The 18,276-nt window shown below is 37.9% G+C and overlaps 1 pseudogene across 1 annotated transcript; it reads left to right on the top strand.

Moving 5' to 3' along the window:
• The first annotated feature begins 6,051 nt into the window (after window positions 1-6,051).
• LOC145491952 (uncharacterized) lies at window positions 6,052-13,193 on the top strand (annotated as a pseudogene). The gene is made up of 10 exons (XR_014049901.1): window positions 6,052-7,172; window positions 7,514-7,590; window positions 7,886-8,163; window positions 8,533-8,684; window positions 9,105-9,189; window positions 9,470-9,692; window positions 10,311-10,406; window positions 10,990-11,206; window positions 11,453-11,539; window positions 11,932-13,193. The product of XR_014049901.1 is annotated as an uncharacterized LOC145491952 (transcript).
• The last annotated feature ends 5,083 nt before the right edge of the window (window positions 13,194-18,276 follow it).

The following is an 18,276-nucleotide window of genomic DNA, read 5'->3' as shown; positions in this document are numbered from 1 at the left end:
TCCAACAACTTGTCAATGATCAACTAACACATTGCCAAAAATGAGTGTACAGAAATTTTAAATTTAGTTCAATGACTATTTAACAAAGTTAACTACCATGAGCTTATCAAGTTCTTCCAGTTGGCGATCAATCTAACAAGTACAGGCTCACATGGGACGTTGCAACTTCATTACAGCTGGATCTTTGAGTTCTCAAGTAGTTTCAATGTTGTTTTAATCAAGTGAGCCTGCTTGCATTAATTTTTTAATTGGAAGGAGGAAAACAAAGTCTTCCCTCCCTTCTTGGAATTTGTGAAGTTTGTGGTAAAAGAAGAGGACATCGTTTGCGACCCTGTACTGTCCTCGCCACCCCCTAATGAAGAAGACAGTGGCAGAACAATAAGCAAAAGAAATAAGGACAAGGAACCAAGGTTTCCCAGAAGACCTCGCGGTACCAATGTGTTTATGACAAGTTCAAACAAAGAGAAAAATGGAACAGCAGAAATCAAGCCGCCTTTAGCAGTTAAGTCGTGTTTCTACTGCAAGAAACCTTACAATCTAGACAAATGCCCAGAATTCATTAAAAAAAAAACAATCAGTGAAAGAAAGGAGTTTGCTTCGGCGAAAGGACTCTGCTTTGGCTGCTTACAACATGGTCATTTGTCTAAAGACTGCAAGGAAAGAAAAAGGTGCAGGGTTTGTAAACAACAGCATCCAACACCTTTTCATGGTGACTACAAAAAGCACAAAGAAACCACCCACAATAAAGGAGATCCTAATCAGATGCCAAACTCTGCAGTTTGCTTTATGAATGGTCAGAATAAAAGTCAGGCAAACTCAATGACTGTCCCAGTTTGGTTGAGCCACACCAGTAATCCATGGACTGAGTGACTAGTGTAAGCTCTCTTAGACGATCAGTCAGACACAACATTCGTTGCAGATACCATCCCCAATCATCTTGGTGTTTCAGGGCCTGAGACAAACTTGTTGTTATCAACAATGCATGCCACCGAAGAGCTGATTAAGAGTAGAAAAAAAGGAGGTCTCATCATGCAAGACTTCAAGCGACAAGTCACTCTGCGGTTACCTTAAGCCTTTTCACATGAAATCATCCCAGCAAAGAGATCTCACATTCCAAGACCCAAGTCAGCACTCCAATGGCCTCATTTGGAGAAGACTGCAGCACAGATTACACCCTATCAGAACTAGGAAATAAAAATTCTGATAGGATCAGATTGCCCACGTGTAATAATGCCTAGAGCAATCATCCCTGAAGAAGATGACAGCCCTTACACCTTGAGATCTGACCTCGACTGGGGAATCATTGGAAAGATTTCCAAACCCCTTAGCGGAGAAGATGGTAATGAAGATGAGATTGGCGTTTCTCACCGAGTTTACACAATCGAAGCATGAGAACCACTTGACCTTCATGTAGATGCAGAAGGATTCAACAAAAGAAGTTGCAATTTCTCTGTGAAAACAAATGTGAAAAAAGTGATCAATCTCTTTCAAGTTAAGAGGATGTTTGAAATGGACTTCTCTGAAAAAAGGAGACAGACAAGCAACACTGTCTCAAGATGACTTACAGTTTCTAAAGAAGATGGAAGAAGGAAGCCGACAAACCACTGATGGGCATTATGAGATGCCACTCCCCTTTGAGGCAACACCCCGAAACTGCCAGACAACAAGTCACTGGCCTTACGCTGACTGAACAAGCTAAAGACACAAATGGAAAACGACATGAAGTATCGTCAACACTACATGGCATTCAAGCAAGACATTGTCGAAAAGGGTTTTGCTGTAAGGGTGCCACATGAACAACAACCCGATGATGATGGAAAGTCGTGGTACATCCCCCATCACTAAGTGTACCACCCTCAAAAGCCTGGCAAAATCAGAATTGTCTTTGATTGCAGTGCAACCTTCATGGGCCATTCATTAAACAAGTACCTCCTACAAGGTCCAGACTCCCTGGTTGGCGTCCTCTGTCGATTCAGAAAGGAATCGATAGAATTCATGTGTGACCTGGAAGCTATGTTCCACCAGTTCAAGGTGAAAGACGAAGATCGCGACTACTTAAGATTCTACTAGTGGGAGAATGGCCACATTACAAAAGTGCCTGTGCAGTATCGCATGACCGTTCATCTTTTCCAAGCTCCATCCTCTCCTGGGTGCTTGAACTTTGGGTTCAAGAAAATTGCTACTGACAATGAGTGTGAGTTTGGCTCTGACACAGCTAACTTTATCAGGAAGGATTTCTATGTTGAAGATGGTTTAGTTGGTTGCTACCGTTTCCAAACCTACATCATTAATAGAGAACACCAAGTGTATCTGCACCAGAGGGGGAATGCGGCTTCATAATTTCACCTCTAATTCCAAAGAAGTAATCGCGAAGATTGCCCCTGAAGATAGAGCAAAAAGTGTTAAAGATCTCGACCTTCAAAATGATGTCCTCCCAATAGATCGTGCACTGGGCATTCAGTGGTGTATGAAGTCAGACACCTTTCAATTTCGGATTGTCCTGCAAGACAAACCCTTGGCCCGACATGGAATCTTATCAACTGTCAGTTCCGTATACAACCCCCTGGGATACCTAGTGCCAGTGATCCTGACTGAAAGACAAATTCTTCAGGGCCTCTGCCAAGATAAATCTGACTGGGACAGTCTAGCCATTGCACCATAGTTGGGAGAGATGGAGAAACAGCTTACATCACTTAGAGGAACTGAAGATCCAGAGGTGCTACAAGCCACATACATTTGGAAAACTCATGTCCGTACAACTCTACCACTTTTCGGACGCGAGGGATCATGGATACGGCTAGTGTTCTTACTTGCATCTTACAGATGACACTGGTCCACTGCAGCTTCGTCATTGGCAAGGTTCAAGTAACTCGACTGAGACCTGTTATGATCCCTCGACTCGAACTGACGGCAGCTCTGCTCTCCATAAGGATCAGTGCCTCATTGCAAGAAGAGCTTGAGTACGACCAGATTATGGAGGTGTCTTACACAGATAGCCAAGTTGTCCTCGCCTATAATTATCAGGAACGACACCCGACACTTTCACGTCTTCGTGGCCAACCAGTTGCAACAAATTCAAGACATCAGCGCCCCCGATCAGTGGAAATACATCAAGACCAATAAAAGTCCAGCAGACGAATCCTCTTTCTCCTCAAGACCTGATTGACTCCCGATGGCTCAATGGGCCACCTTTCTTATGGCAGTGAGAGCTTCCAAACAGGAATGACGATGTAAATCTTGACATCTCTCCAGACGATCCGGAGCTCAAGAAAGTTCAAGTTTTCACTACTGGAGCTCAACATGAAAGGATGGCAACCATTTCTGAATGCTTGGAGTACTTCTCCAAATGGCACAGGGCCAAGAGAGCTGTTGCTACATGTATGAAGTCCAAAGCATCACCTCAACAAAGTCCCAAGAAACCACTACATGCAGCAAAGAAAACAAGCAAAGAGAAAGACACATCAACACACAGGTCACGGTCGGTGGATGAAATGTGAAAAGCCGAACAAGCAATGTTAAAATCACTTCAAGAAGAAGCCTTTCCCGAAGAAATCAAGATTCTCAGATCCTTAGGAGTACAAAATGATGATGCAAGTAGAGAATTTGCGAAGAAACATAATTTGTCCATGAAGAAGACAAGTTCACTCTATCGACTAGATCCCTTCCTAGACAAAGATGGTGTTTTACGAGTTGGTGGCTGGATAAGGAATGCCCTAGTATCTTATGGAATCAAGCATCCAGGTATCCTCCCAAGTAAAGGCCACGTCACAACCTTGTTGGTGAGATACCACCACGAGAGGATAAGCCATCAAGGCTGAGGGATGACACTAAATGATCTGCGGTCACATGTATACTGGGTAATTGGAGGGAGCTCATCTGTGTCCCGGTGTATCTCTAAATGCGTGATTTGCTGAAAAATCTGTGGGGCACTACAAGAGCAGAAGATGGCAAATTTGCCCGCAGACAGACTAGAACCAGCACCGCCCTTCACTCACTGCAGAGTCAACCATTTTGGTCCATAGGTCACTAAGGAAGGCCGTAAAGAGTTGAAGCGTTATGGAGTGTTGTTCACAGGTTTCTCAAGCCGTGCAATCCACCCTGAAGTATCTGCAACCCTAGAAACTGACTTGTTCATAAACGCTCAGTGCCGATTCATCAATGGCTGAGGCCCTATATGTATGATCAGATGCGACCAGGGAAGCAACCTTGTGGGTGTTAAGAATGAGTTACAGAAGGCACTGTCCTCAATGGACCAGATCCACGTTCACTATTTCCTTTTGGAACTCAACTGCGATTGGATTGAATTCCAGCTGAACGTCCCATCAGCTAGCCACATGGGTGGCATTTGGGAACGACAGATTAGAACGGCACGTAACATACTTTCAGTCCTACTAGACCAATGTGGTAGCCAGCTGAATGACAAATCTCTTCAAACCTTCATGACAGAAGTAGATGCTGTGGTCAATAGCCACCCCTTACAGGAAAGTCAAGAGTCATCCTACCACCACCTGGAGAATTTCAACGTGCTGATCTATACCTTTGAAAGAGATGGAATGAGTCCAACACTTGACTAACGAGTTTTGGGTGCATAGGAAAAGAGAGTTCCTTCACACCCTTCAATTGTGACAGAAGTGGATGAGTCCGAGAAGTAACCTCCAGCGAGGAGACGTTGTGATCATTAGCAACGACAATCTTCCTCGGAACATGTAGCAGATTGCCTGCGTAGAAGAAGCTTATGGTGATCCTGATCACTACGTGTGAAAGGTAAAGCTAGCAGTGGGAGATGCTAATTTAGATGACAAAGGACGCAGAGTCAAGCACATCAGCTACTTTGAACAACCTGTGCAGAAGTTGGTACTTCTTGTGCCAAGCAATGACGCAGAGGATTCAAACCGGGGAGTCTCCACCAAGGAGCCTTAGAGATACCATACATTTGGATTTGACCCAAGGATTCAACGAATGTTTGTAAACCTATGAACTAGATTTGTCTTTATAATTTGATTGAACACTTGATTGACTGATTACCTAAGTTGTTATCAAGGGTGCATTCCTTTGGGGTGATCTGGATCAGGATCAGTGATCCAAGAACACTCAGACGATGGTGCATCAAAGGAACCAGAGTGGATTCATCGGTTCCTTTGATGCACCATGATCCGAGTGAGTGATCTTGGATCACTGATCCGGATCCGGATCAGCCCAAAGGAACACACCCTGAATTGATTGGCTCAATTTAGGGGAGCCATGTAATTGTTGTCGAGTTAGATATTATTCTCAGTTAAGTATTATTTTCTGTTAAGTATTAGTCTTTGTTACGTATTAGTAATGCTTCGATATCATATGTCGGACCTCGTGCGTTGTCATTTTGCGATAGTTGTTTTAGACAAGAGAGCTTATTGCGAAGGTTACTTTGTTTATCTTGCGACTTGTGTATTCAGGCGTTACAGGGAGACAATCAGTAAGTGTGTATTTATTTCCTTGTCTTCGCATTTCTTGGTCAATTGTTGCATAATCAGATTTCCTTGCACTTATGTATTTTAATATGTATTTGTGTTATGTAATGGTTATTTTAGGTTTAGTTTTTAATGTCGCTTAGACTAGGTTTTTTGATTGCATTTTAGTTTGACAGTTTTGGACAAAAAATCACGATTAATAAGAATAAATCACTTTGGAATCATAGTTAGTCTTTGGTGTTTGAAATCAGTACTTCCAGCAAAGTCCTTGTAATCTGTGTATCTTTTGCGACATTCCGACGTTGTTACGATGCCTGGAATGGGTGCATGTACATACTTATATGAAGCATTCTTCAAGCAACTTCACTCAACTCAAAGCTCACACAAAATGATATTAATTAATAATAATGTTCTTTTTCCTGTACATCAGCTATTTTTCTTTCTTTAAAAAAAAACTTACTAAAGCTAAGAACGTAAAGATAATTTAAAAGATTTTTCCTGTTTTTTACCTTATTGCAATTTCAGCTTCTTGCCACTTCTTAATAAATGGTGGAACAACTGTTGAAGATCTGTTTCTTTTGTTAAGTGCCCACAAGTCTGAGTCAGTCAATGGCCTCTTGAAGCCAGTGAAAATCAATCTAGACAAAGAAAGGATAACAATAATGTTATAATTTATTATAGAAAAATGATTTGATGTCCTTGTTTAATTTGGACAAGACAAAAAAGCACATCGACAGGAAAGTTTACATCTGAAATGCACATGTACATATATCTGACTCTCAATATACATGCAATAACCAAAGTCATCTGAGACTGATAACTCCTTAGTATATAATTCATCTGAGATGCAGTTTCTGGAGTACACGTGCATATGGCCACTTACATGTACAGTTGCTGTTCTGGGCCGAGTTGTTTGAAAGCAGGTTAACGCTAACTCAGGATTAAAAGTTAATCGAAGTATTACTATATTTGTATAAAAATGTTTATCACTGCTTATGTTTTGTGTAGTTTGATATTGTTCAAATTCAAAACAGAAGGACAAACAATATAAACAGAAAACCTCCCAGAAAAGTTACAACACTGAAATGAAAATTCTCGTTAATCCTGGGTTAGCTTAATCGGGCTTTAAAAAACCTGGCCCTGGAAAATATCTATATACCCTCTATACATGCAGGGCAAAAAAAACCCAGTCTGCTCATTTGGGACAAGCAAATTTTTTGTTCAAACTTTGTCGGACAATGTTTGATGGCCAGCTGTGATTACCACGAGCACAGGCCTTTAATTATTACAAGATTATAACAAGGAATATTCAACTGCAGTACCTGGAGAGCCAGAAAAATGTCAATCTGGAGAGAATATTTGCTGAATCTTCAGGGCAGGGTTTCTGTTAAAGATGACCATCACATATAATATGTATTTACAATACTGTCATGTAAATGTGATTAAAGCTAAGTGAAGTCTGAAGGAAGCCAGGTTTTCCATAATATTTAGCACAACTTACACAATCTGTACCGGTTATTTGCACTGGACTGAAAGTGCCCTCATTATTTGAAATTGCTATTGTTATTTAAGCTTATTTTACTTTGTTTTTTTTCTCTCTTAGTTACACTTGACTTGAAGGCATTGTATATGCTTCTTGTTAAGGTTGATGACGAAAGCTTTGTATTAGCTGGGCGTGGAAGTTACAATATTGAATTCTGTTTTTTATGCCATGCTTTAAGGGTATTTTGAAATATCTTTTGTTACTTTATAAAGTTATGATATTAATTAATCAGATTGCAGAGTGATGTTCTTAGACACACATGTATCAAGTCAATATATGTGTGTGAAAAAATGAGTAATAATATATATGTCACATGTATACAAAGCTTTTAGTGATGAATCGCTGCCTGACTTGACTTTCATTCACACAGCATGACTGGTCTTGTATAATCTCAATGGCCATCAGTTAGTATACTGTAGTCAGAGTGGCTGAACTGCAATGAAGATGTCTGAGTTAGTTTGGAGCCAGGCTTTTAAATAACTATAATTATAGAATGAAAAATGTCTTATTTTTATTGAAGGCTTGTAAAGAACACTAGGGTGGATCTTTTGACGAAGTTTGCCTGACTTGTCTTCAATCCAAGGCCAATATTGGAAAGTAAGTGTATAACATTCAATCAGAGCATTATCTGGCAACAATGAGGTGTTGTTAACTTGAGAAATACTTAATTCAGTCAATTGAAGTCGTTTTCTGGGTGCATTATTGTTCTGGCAGGAGAAATTTGGCAGGCACCTAGCCAAATGTGAACAGTTTATAAATCTGGCCACCATGAAGAAAGCATGAGCACAAGGTCAGAATCCAAAGTATGACACTGAACCTGGCTTGGGGGATACCTGTTCTGAATACACCAGCCTTAATGTATTTGTGATCAGGGGTTTATCTTTAATTTCAGGTGGACAGGAATTCGTCATGATCTCATGTTTTTGTTAGATGAGGAGTTGAGCAATGTCTGTCTGTGTGCTCTTCACAGTGAGATGCGAAATACTGAGCAACTGCTTGGTTCACTTGGTTTGTTCGCATACAGATGCAATTCACTGACTGAATGTAATGAAGCTATTGGTCAATGTGGTCCTGAGATGTCTAGGGGGAAAGAAAGGATTACAGTGAAGCTCCGTAAAGGCCAGCAAACTGCTGTTGATAAGAATAACATCTCTGTTGCATCATTTTCTGGTAATATTATTATCTTTGAGTAAAATGCCTATAATCATATGAACCACTTAAATATTGTTGTCTGATTGATTGATTAATAATAATTATTATTAAATAATATTTAAGTTAATGCCCCTAATATCTTTTAAGTAATACGTTGTCCTATTACCATGACTTTAATGTATAAGTTACTTTGAATGTAGATCAATGGCAGCAATTTTGAAACAGTCATTTCCATGGTGCATAATTAAGAACTGGACATCAGTATGTTCATTGAGATATACTGCATCAGTAAAACTCTTCAACAACCTTAACAAGTTAAAGTCCAACAGTATATTTCATTTAAAACATTGTTAAATAAAAAGGGAACTTTTTATCTTATTCTAATAGGAAACACAGGGAGAAATATTTTGGATAATACTGATGAGATCATAAGAAAATCTTTACCAACTGACAGAGTGATATCCTATTACAAAGAGGTGAGTGGAGCTTGTAAAGATGTAGTCCTTGGCTACGTCACATTCATGAATGCGGTGAAAATTGTAAGTTGTATGTTATCTCCAGGTATAGATAGCTTGCACTCCAGATATTCTGATAAACCAAATTCAAAATTTTACTGTCAATAATTTTGCCGTTATATATACATGTACATTAAACTGTTTATTTATTACCAACATGGCTTGCAGGCCCAGGTTGGCTATGAGTTCATATTTTAGCAGAGTCAGCAGATTTTGTGATGCAGATCTTAATCATCTTACTGGATTGTAGGCAGACAATCAAAAAACAGAAAATGGTACACTATTATTATTGTAGCCAGGGGTGATTAAGTCCTATGTGTGTGCACATATAAATGCAGGCAGGTCATCTACTGGTGGCTGCACATTTATCTAGTTATCTACTACTAGATAGGTACATGCATAACAGTTATGCTGTTTTGAACATGTATATTATTTTCCATCTAGCATATTGAGGACATCCTAAAGAGTGGAAAATTTAACAGGGACTATGGCAAATATCAGAAGGAAGTGACTCTGGAAGATGCTAAAGGTGAATTATACATATACACTCACTTATTAAACTTTCAAGGGCCATCTTAATTTTTTAACATAAATTTTTAATTAACTTACTTTTGGTCCCTGCATAAGTGAAAATCTCATTTACATTTCAAAGATCATTTTATGAACCCCCTGAAGTTTATAGGTTGAACCACTGCCCCTTACATTGCCCATAACTAAAATATTTAGAAAATCACTTTCATACATTAATGGTGCAGTCTAAGTACATTTACTTCTTCTCAGTAATTTACTATTAATATTGTTCATTTAAGATTTAAAGCAGTTCCTGGAGAATGAAGTGAAGGTTTGGTCAAACAAACTAGAGGACCTCCTGGAACAAAAATTTCTTGCCTGTAAAGCTGTTCAACCTTTGGTTCAACAGCCTCCTAATAAGAGATTACCAGGAAGAGAAAATTAGAACAGAAACTTAACCAGGAAGAAAATCTGGAAATGGAAAAGCTGGCAGCTTCACTACAGATTGCTCATTTTCATAAGGTACAACCTGAAGAATGTATTAATTATACATTCATCTTAGTTTTATACAACCCACATTTTATAATGATTTAGATATGTCATAGGCAACCCAAACTCACATTGAACAGTCCAAGCAGTATCTGGCCAGCACTATGAAAGACTATGGGTTGACTGTTTTAGAATTCAAAAGCCAGGATTTGTCTGAGAATTATTATAACTGGGACGCTATTGGGCTGCATTTTAACTTGAAATTCAGTCAATCAATATACATGCATAATGTAAAATAAATATTTTGAGCTGGGCTTAACATCTGCCCGAGTCACAAAATTAAGAAAATAACCTAGTATCAACTTGTGTTTAATTTAAAGATCACCAGCAATAATTATTACAGTATGTCATTATCATTTGAAAGCGTACAATTAGTCAGTTCTGGGTTTAATACAAAGAATATGTGAACTGCTTTCTGGCTTGATGGTAATTAAGCCTGTTTCAAAGATTTGTTGGGAAATAAGGTTCAGGGAAAAGAATTCATTCAAGGGAATTGTGATGATTGTTATTCACATTCCTTGCTCAACTGAGTTGAAACTTGTGATTTTACTAAATTTAATGACTTTTTGTTTAATTATTGCATTCATGAAGGTTTTCAAAGAATGGAATGACATTGCCAAGGTGGCGCGCAGCAGTGAATTTGAGGAATTAAGTGAGGATGAACAAATTGACATCTTTGATGTAAAGGTCAGATTAATTACAACATACACTGTAGCTTGATAATTATGGCCCAATAACCTGATTAAGCTAGATACTGTCAGTGACCAACATTGTTTGTCTTTTATCTATTTAGGGTATTTGGGTATTTCGACAGGTTTAATCATCAGGGAAATTTGGGGAAATTATATTTTGTTGTGCTAAGATACTTAGGTATAAGATGCACCTTGAGTTTAGAACAGATTGAAAAAATACTGCACCACTAATAACCAAAAACATACAGTTATTTCTTGGGCAATACTTGTTGTTTATATTCACATGATTTGGAGTATGACAATGTTTGAAATATTGAAATGCATCAATAAATACCTGCATCTATTATAAATTGCTGGTGGGAAAAAAAAAAGAATTATTATAAGCAGCACTTGGCAGCAACTTTAATGAGATCTGGTCATTACCAAAATATTTGGAATATCAATTTCCAGTTCCGTAGCATTTTCAAACCTCCCAAACTTGTTCACAAAACTTGGTAAGTTTTGGGAGTCTTTTCCAGTCAGTTTAATTTAGAAGTCTTTGGAGGATCAGTATTTTTAGTGGAGTGTTACAATTTCAGTGTAAACTTTGGGGCTTTCTCTTACGCCACTTGTTTGGCACCACTCTTGGCGCTGGAGATTATGGCCACCTAACCATTGACCACTCTGCCATGTTGCTACGCCTGCATCGTTCTTTTGCGAAGTACTCCAACCAAGGCTTTGAAGCATCACACAAAGTACACAGAGCTCTCTACTCAAGAGCAACGTGTCATGATCAAGGAGGAGTCACACGGTCCTGTAGGTTTCTTAAGATCTTTGTTATTATGGTACAGATAGTGATTAGATTCAAATTTATTGGTCTTTATTTTTAAACTGTAAATAACTATACTAAGTTGTGAATACCTTATTTAGTTGGTGGTGCAACTCTAAATTGAACTGCTGTGAGTTCCTGTGTGATTGAAGATATTAATATTACTTTTTTGTAGTATAATGATGATTAATTGTACCATGAATGTCGAATTATTGTCTTTTTGTCATTCATAGTGGACCAGATCATTACTCACTGGCTGTCAGAGATGATGCAACTTTTGCGCTACCAGTTCTGGAAGGCCTGTGAATGTATTACTGAAGGTATGGGTACATACAGTCAGTTATTGAAATAATCCTAGGACTTGCAATGACCTACATGTAGACTTTTCAATCACTCTTTGTTTTCATTAAAGATTAATTTTGATCATTACATACATTTAAAGGTATATACAGAACAGATTTGTGATCCAGAGAAATATGAAATAACCAATTTGTAACATGTCTCATGATCATTGCTGTATTGTTAGCCAGAAGCCAGTAAGCTTTTATTATTATTATTATTATTATTATTATTATTATTATTATTATTATTATTATCATTATCATTATTATTATTACAGTGTATGTTTTTTGGTGGGGGAGGGGTTTAGTGGTATACAATTGATATTAAGTTTAATATTACTCTTTTGTATATAACATTTAACTTGCAACAGGTAAAAAGAAGTTTTACTTTCGTGGCTGTGGATGGTCAAACAAAACTGTTGTCTGGTCCAAGGAGGATACACTTTGGATCACAGTTATTGATCAGTTATTTGAATCAATGTATGGGAAAGACTCACTGAAGTACCTTTATTCAAAGGACAAGGGGACAACTGTTCAAGAATCTGATGATCCCAGATGTCTCTTCCAGTATGACCATGATGTATGGGAGGCAAATTATGACACCTATATAGCAGCTATTGACGAACCAGATGATTCTCCAAAGATAGCAAAGTCATTGAAACCTCACCTTGATAAGGTTTCTCATCTGTCTGATGAGGTGTCTTCCAGTTTGGATCCAAAAAGTTGCAAGATTCCTCCAGCTAATCCTGTGTCCAATGGCAAGTCTCAGTCAGTGGACTGCCTACCCCTGCGAAATAAATTCCCAGTAGTCTGGGAATTCCTAGGAATTCCAAGTTATTCCAAGACATGCAAATTATGCTTTATCCAAGACCTTGGAATTTCTGGGAATATTTGGGAATAGTGGAAGTATGACTGGGAATTATTGGGAATTCCTAGGAATTCAAAGTTATTCCAAGCCATGCAAATTATGCTTAATCCAAGACCTTGGAATTTCTGGGAATATTTGGGAATAGTGAAAAGTATGACTGGGAATTATTGGGAATTCCTAGGAACTCCTATTACTTCCCAGACTGTTTTAAAAAATGTGTTTGGAATATCTAGGAATTTTTGGGAATAGCTAAAAAAAACTTTAAATATTGTTGGAAATTTCTATAAATTTCCCAAAATGTCAAAATTAAAGATGAACTCAGTGCAGGAATCAGTTTCTGTGAATTAGTAAAAATCAACACGATCATTTCTCTGGAGTTCCATACCTTTTTATTGTTATCAAGCTCCAAGATAATTATTTCCAAACAAATGTATATTAATTCCAGTTTAAGTCTGACAGCTCAAGATAAAACTATAGCACTTATAACATTGCTTTTTAGATCCAACGTGATTTGTTAGTGTATAAGTTACTGTCAGGGGTCACCCTCATTAAATAAAGTCCTTCACTTTCACTTCACTTCACTTCATGTGCCCGTATGGACCCTTAAATCAAACACCCAGAGTTTAACTGATAGAAAAATGGATGCTCTTAGATTTGATAAATAAATTAAGCAAAAATTCTGTCAGCATAAATGAATATACATTATTTACAATTTCAATAAAACCAAAAGTATATATATGCATGTTTATATTTAATATAATTGTAGATTCACAAACATACCCATCACAGCCCACTGTTGAACAACTTGATCCTTTATGACTTTAGGAAAAAGCAGAAGACATCTCTCACAGATGTCATAAATGAAAAGCTCACAGTTTCCACGCACTTGCTGTACATTTGTAAAACTGTTCTGTGACATTCTCTGGACAAATTACCAGTAGTTTCATTAAAACAAGGATATTTTTAGCACAATGTCTTGAAATTAAGGCCAGAATAGCCATACAGGCATATTCTTTGGCAGAAAAATTAAATGTTTTTTTCTTGGGAACCATTAGTTTCACTTTCATCAGGGGAGTCCAGTGAATGGCCATCAGTGTCAGAGTTGTCAATTTCTTCAGAGGAGTCGGAACTGAAACTTCAACATCATTACCTGAATCACTGTCTGTGGAAAAATCTGAGTTGTTGTGTATTACATCAATTGGTATTTCTGTAGTCTTTTCAGGTATAGGCAACTCGGTTTCATCAAATGCTTCTGTGAAGCTTCAATTCTTGCATAGAGGTTCACTCCATAATCCATCAAAGTCGTCCACAACATTTTTGCCAACAGCCATCTCACTGACAGGTGGGCCGAAAACTCTGAGGTCTTCTGTTCATGGTGCTGGAAATGATCTCCAGGAAAAAGGGACGCAAGAGAGGGAGATGATGTCAACTGGCCTGTGAAGACTGCTTTAAGCAATTTATGTGGTCGAATCTTGTAGATTTTGGTATGGGTATAGTGGGATCATCAATATGTTTCTTGTATTTCCTTGTCCTCGCGGTCACTTTAATTCATGACACAAGAAAATCAAAAGAATCAAAAAGATTATGAGTCAGTGGGAAACAAATAAATAACTGACATAAATAAATGACAATGAAAATTAAAAAACCTACATCTTGATGTATTGAAAAGACTATAGATCTCATATCATGTTAATCCTTATAAATAATTCAAAGGAAAAACGACAAGCATTGCAAATTTATACTTGCTGCATTGTGCTGACTGGGTGTTGAAACACATGGGCTCTCAAAATAGATTTGGTGGACTAATACAACAAGCTTAAGCTTATTTCGCAGAATTTATCTCGGTTCCTCAGGTCAATCTGAAACCTTTCAGGTGAATTTCGGCCTTTGGGGTTTTTAAAGAGCACACAATGCATTGCTTAGTTTGATTTATTTACAATTATAGCTCATCATAACAGAAAATCCCTATAAAATTGGATTCCTTACCTTTGCAGTGAACTTGATTTAAGTGCCTCACGATCCTTTGTTATCTTGACAACCATCGAGAACAGATCAACCAGTTAAAGTACGTTCCATTTTCCTCCTTGATTTCTTCGTAAAAAGTTTGTGTAGTTATTTCCGTTTGAAGCAAGACGCATCTTTCAGAAGACCACCAAAACAGCGTGGAAAGGGAAACAGACTTGCAATCGAAAGCGACTGGTCCGGCAACCTCGTTGCCAGTCTCTCTCTCCTTCTTCTCTAGTTTCCATTCTCTCCTCAACTGAGCAACTGAACCAATCACAGCACGCGAATTTTCACGTGACTATCCTGGTGATTGAACGTGACAAAGATCGCGTTATTCATTCTCTTTTGGCGCCCGTCTTTGAATTCAGCATTTAACGGTTGATCGCTCGTGCGTTTTAGTAGATTTCACTTCCAAAATTATATCAAAATGGTTTTTGCTGCGGTCTTGTGATCAGAAGAAAACAGCGTGAGTGTCATTAACGAGAAACAAGTTATTCTTGGCGAAGATTTGGAGCTAAAAGAAAGTCTTCCTGTGGATGTTTCAACGGGGAAAAATTCAAAGGGCAGATTAGCCGTATACAGAATTATTTGGTGAGTAATCGAATTCAAGTAACCTTATATTATACAACGTAAATTCTTGTATTTAGACAAAAGCTTTTGAATGAACTTTATCATCACGAATCATACACGAGTGGGTCACTCAGTCATGGCATGAAATGAATTCTGGCTAAAGCAAAGTTGAAACAATTTAGGTTGCCCAGAGTGCGTGCCTGAACAATTTGATTTGTGAGGAGCAAGTCGTTTCTCTCGCCTCACTTGTTCAAACGAAATAAATATAGCAGTTCTCTCTGATCCCACTCATAGTTCTTGACAAAAACTCCAACGAGGCACCCACAGTGTGCATGAGTTTGATGTCTCCTGTGTGTTACAGCCTGACTGTATGGCAATCCGTGTTGATCTTCAATTGTTGTCCATCTGTATATTCTTTTGTGTTTACTCTATTATTTACAGTGGAAATGTTCCTTTAATGTTTTAAGTGTCTTCTTTAATATTTCTAATGTCTAAATTTGGCTAAAAACCGTGATATATATACAGTGTATCCTCCAATTCGAGAGTTGTTGATACACTTATAAAAGAAGGAAAACCTTGATTTAATCTACTGAAGGCACAAGATTTATGTAACATATTTATCAATAGTATACAAGCACCTTCACAATTATCAAGTCTTCTCTTTTAACATTTCAACCAGCTTACAGTCAGATCTTAATTAGCTGCATGTATTAAACTGTGAGCACATAAATATTTGGATCTCAGTCGAACAGTACCTCATATATATCGCAATGTAATGTATTTTTTAAATTTTGTTTTAGGTGTCATACAACAAAGATGAACATGGAGAGGCTAGCTGTTGACACCCTAATTAGAGGGTAACAAAAGAAGCTGTGGAATCAACAGAAATAACTGAACAGCAGCTAAGTTTGCCCAAACTCAGCCTTTTTTTAATTTTAAGGATTGTTTCAGTTTTGTTCTTATCATTGATTCCTTACATTCATGAAAATCCAGATTTGTTCCACATAATAACAATAATTTAAGCTAAAATCTTGTGTATGGAAAATTGTTGGATTTGTAAACCAAAAAAGTAAGTAAATTATCTGAAAAAGTTCTCTTTTTATCAAACATGTAAAAGTTTGACCTTCATATCTGTTTTCAGTTTTACTTTTGACTCTTGATGTAATGAAAAAGAAACAGGATAATTATTCTTATGTTCAAATTCATGAAAGCCAATGTAATAAACCATTGATTTAAAACCTGTTTGATGTGATATCAGTGACTTTATTTGCTATTTTAATGCTGGACATTAATCAAAATTTTGTCTGGCCTACAAATGATACAAAATTCCCAGTTTTTCTCAGATTTTCCAAAAAATTCCAACCTATTCTCAAAAAATCCTACAAATTCCAAGTTATTCTCAGAAATTCCTAAGAATTTTTGAGAATTTTAAGGCATTTTCAAGGTGAGTATATTTCAGTTGGAATTCCTAGGAATTCCTAGGAATTCCAAGTCAGCTCCATGTAAACTTGGAATTCCTAGGAATTCCTAGGAATTCCAAGTCCGAATTACCGTGAAAATTAACACCTTAGATTCCTAGGAATTCCTAGGAATTTTTTCCTAGGAATTCTTAGGAAATTCCTAGGAATTCCTAGGAATTCTTAAAGTTATCTCACAAGGGTAAAGGTACTGCCAGCTGTGGAGTCCAGCAGTGCTTCCAACCCCCATGTCATAGACTTGGCCAGCACTGAATCAACAGCATCAAACCCTGCATGGCTTATCACTCTTTCATCCTTGACGAGGAAGCAGCTTGGAACCATTGATGTGCCTAAAGTAACAGCCACCCCAATTCACTCAAGTGATATCACAAGGGTATTTGGCGCATACAGTGAAAAAGATCCCCTATCTCTAAATGAAAGACCCCCTGAGCAAGTAGTGCGTGATGCTGAAAAGGCTCTAAGAATGAAGCAAAACAACTTGAAACCTACAGGTGTTCAAATTGGAAATCTTGGAACATTTTCCAGCAACGGGATCTCAATCTTGAGGAAATTTTGTGATATATCCTCATTGAGAGCATCTATTCGAAGTGAGGAGAGATGGCTCAAGGCAACTACAGATGGTCTCACTGCTAATGAAGTTAGATCCATTGAACAGGTGTTGTGGCATCAGCGAATTGGCGAGACAATGTTAAGAGCTGGGCAGAAATCCGTCGATGTGGGATCTTTCTCAACTCTTGTCAGGGAGTGCTATCTGAACAACTTTGTGATTGATGTTGCCATTTTGCATTATCTCTGGGATGGCCAGAAGCAAGTGGGTACAAAGGCACTCTACCTTCCATGTGAAATACACACTTGGCTGAAGACCAAAGATGAGTTGTTCATTAAACAAAAGTTTCAGGGGGTACTTGGCACCTCAAGGGGGAGTGAGTTTGATCTTATTCTGTTGCCACTGCATATGAATGAGATACACTGGGGTCTGATTGTCATTGACCTTCTTAATAGGAAGTTGTTGTTCGATGATGGTTTCAAACTGCAGCCTGCCGGCAGTGTATTACCCACCATTAAGTATATCCTTGATGTTTTCCAGCAGCTGATGCTGGGTGCTCCATGTTTTAACAGTTTCTTTTGGTCCTCTATAAATGTTCTTGAGCGATTTGGAATGCCATCTCAGCACAACTGTGATATGACAGGGCAAGGGAATGGGAGCTGTGGCGTTGGTGTGATTGTAGTAGCGAGGGACTTCATTTTCAAGGGTGTCAATGGAACAGTTAATCAGTTTGGATGGCAGTACACAGAAATGAGGCATTTGAGAAAGACGTTGATGATTCAGATCATTAAATGGGCTTCTGAGTAGTTTCTGTTATTGGGATTCTTGCCGAATGCTAGATAAAACTATTGTTAATATTATCATGTATCTCCATAATGTATTCATGGATGTTTTCATATTTTTTGTTTCAGTTATTGTTTGGCCTTCCTGCAGCAACAGAGGAACTTGGCTTCTTGAAGCTGTGACTCTGTGAGAGTATTTCTCCAGGTGCTTCTTGGGAACAAAATGTGAGCTTGAGTGTAAGTAATATTTTTTTTTCAATTTGTGAGTCTGGGAAGCTTTTTCATGAGTGTTTCTTAGGCAATTAAAGATACATTTTATATTTCTCATAATTATTAATATTTTACGAATTAAATTGTAGTATTAGGAAATATAAACATTACAATCACTGTTTGGCTTGCCTGAAACAACAGAGGAGCTTAGCTTTTTCAAGCTGCAAATCTGTGGGAAGCTTTTCCCCGGGTGTTTC

The sequence above is a fragment of the Orbicella franksi genome, chromosome 7, assembly GCF_964199315.1.
Source record: "Orbicella franksi chromosome 7, jaOrbFran1.1, whole genome shotgun sequence".
In the NCBI taxonomy this organism is placed as follows: Eukaryota; Metazoa; Cnidaria; class Anthozoa; order Scleractinia; family Merulinidae; genus Orbicella; species Orbicella franksi.
Note: the sequence above shows the minus strand (reverse complement) of the source record. Positions and strands in the feature narration are given on the sequence as shown.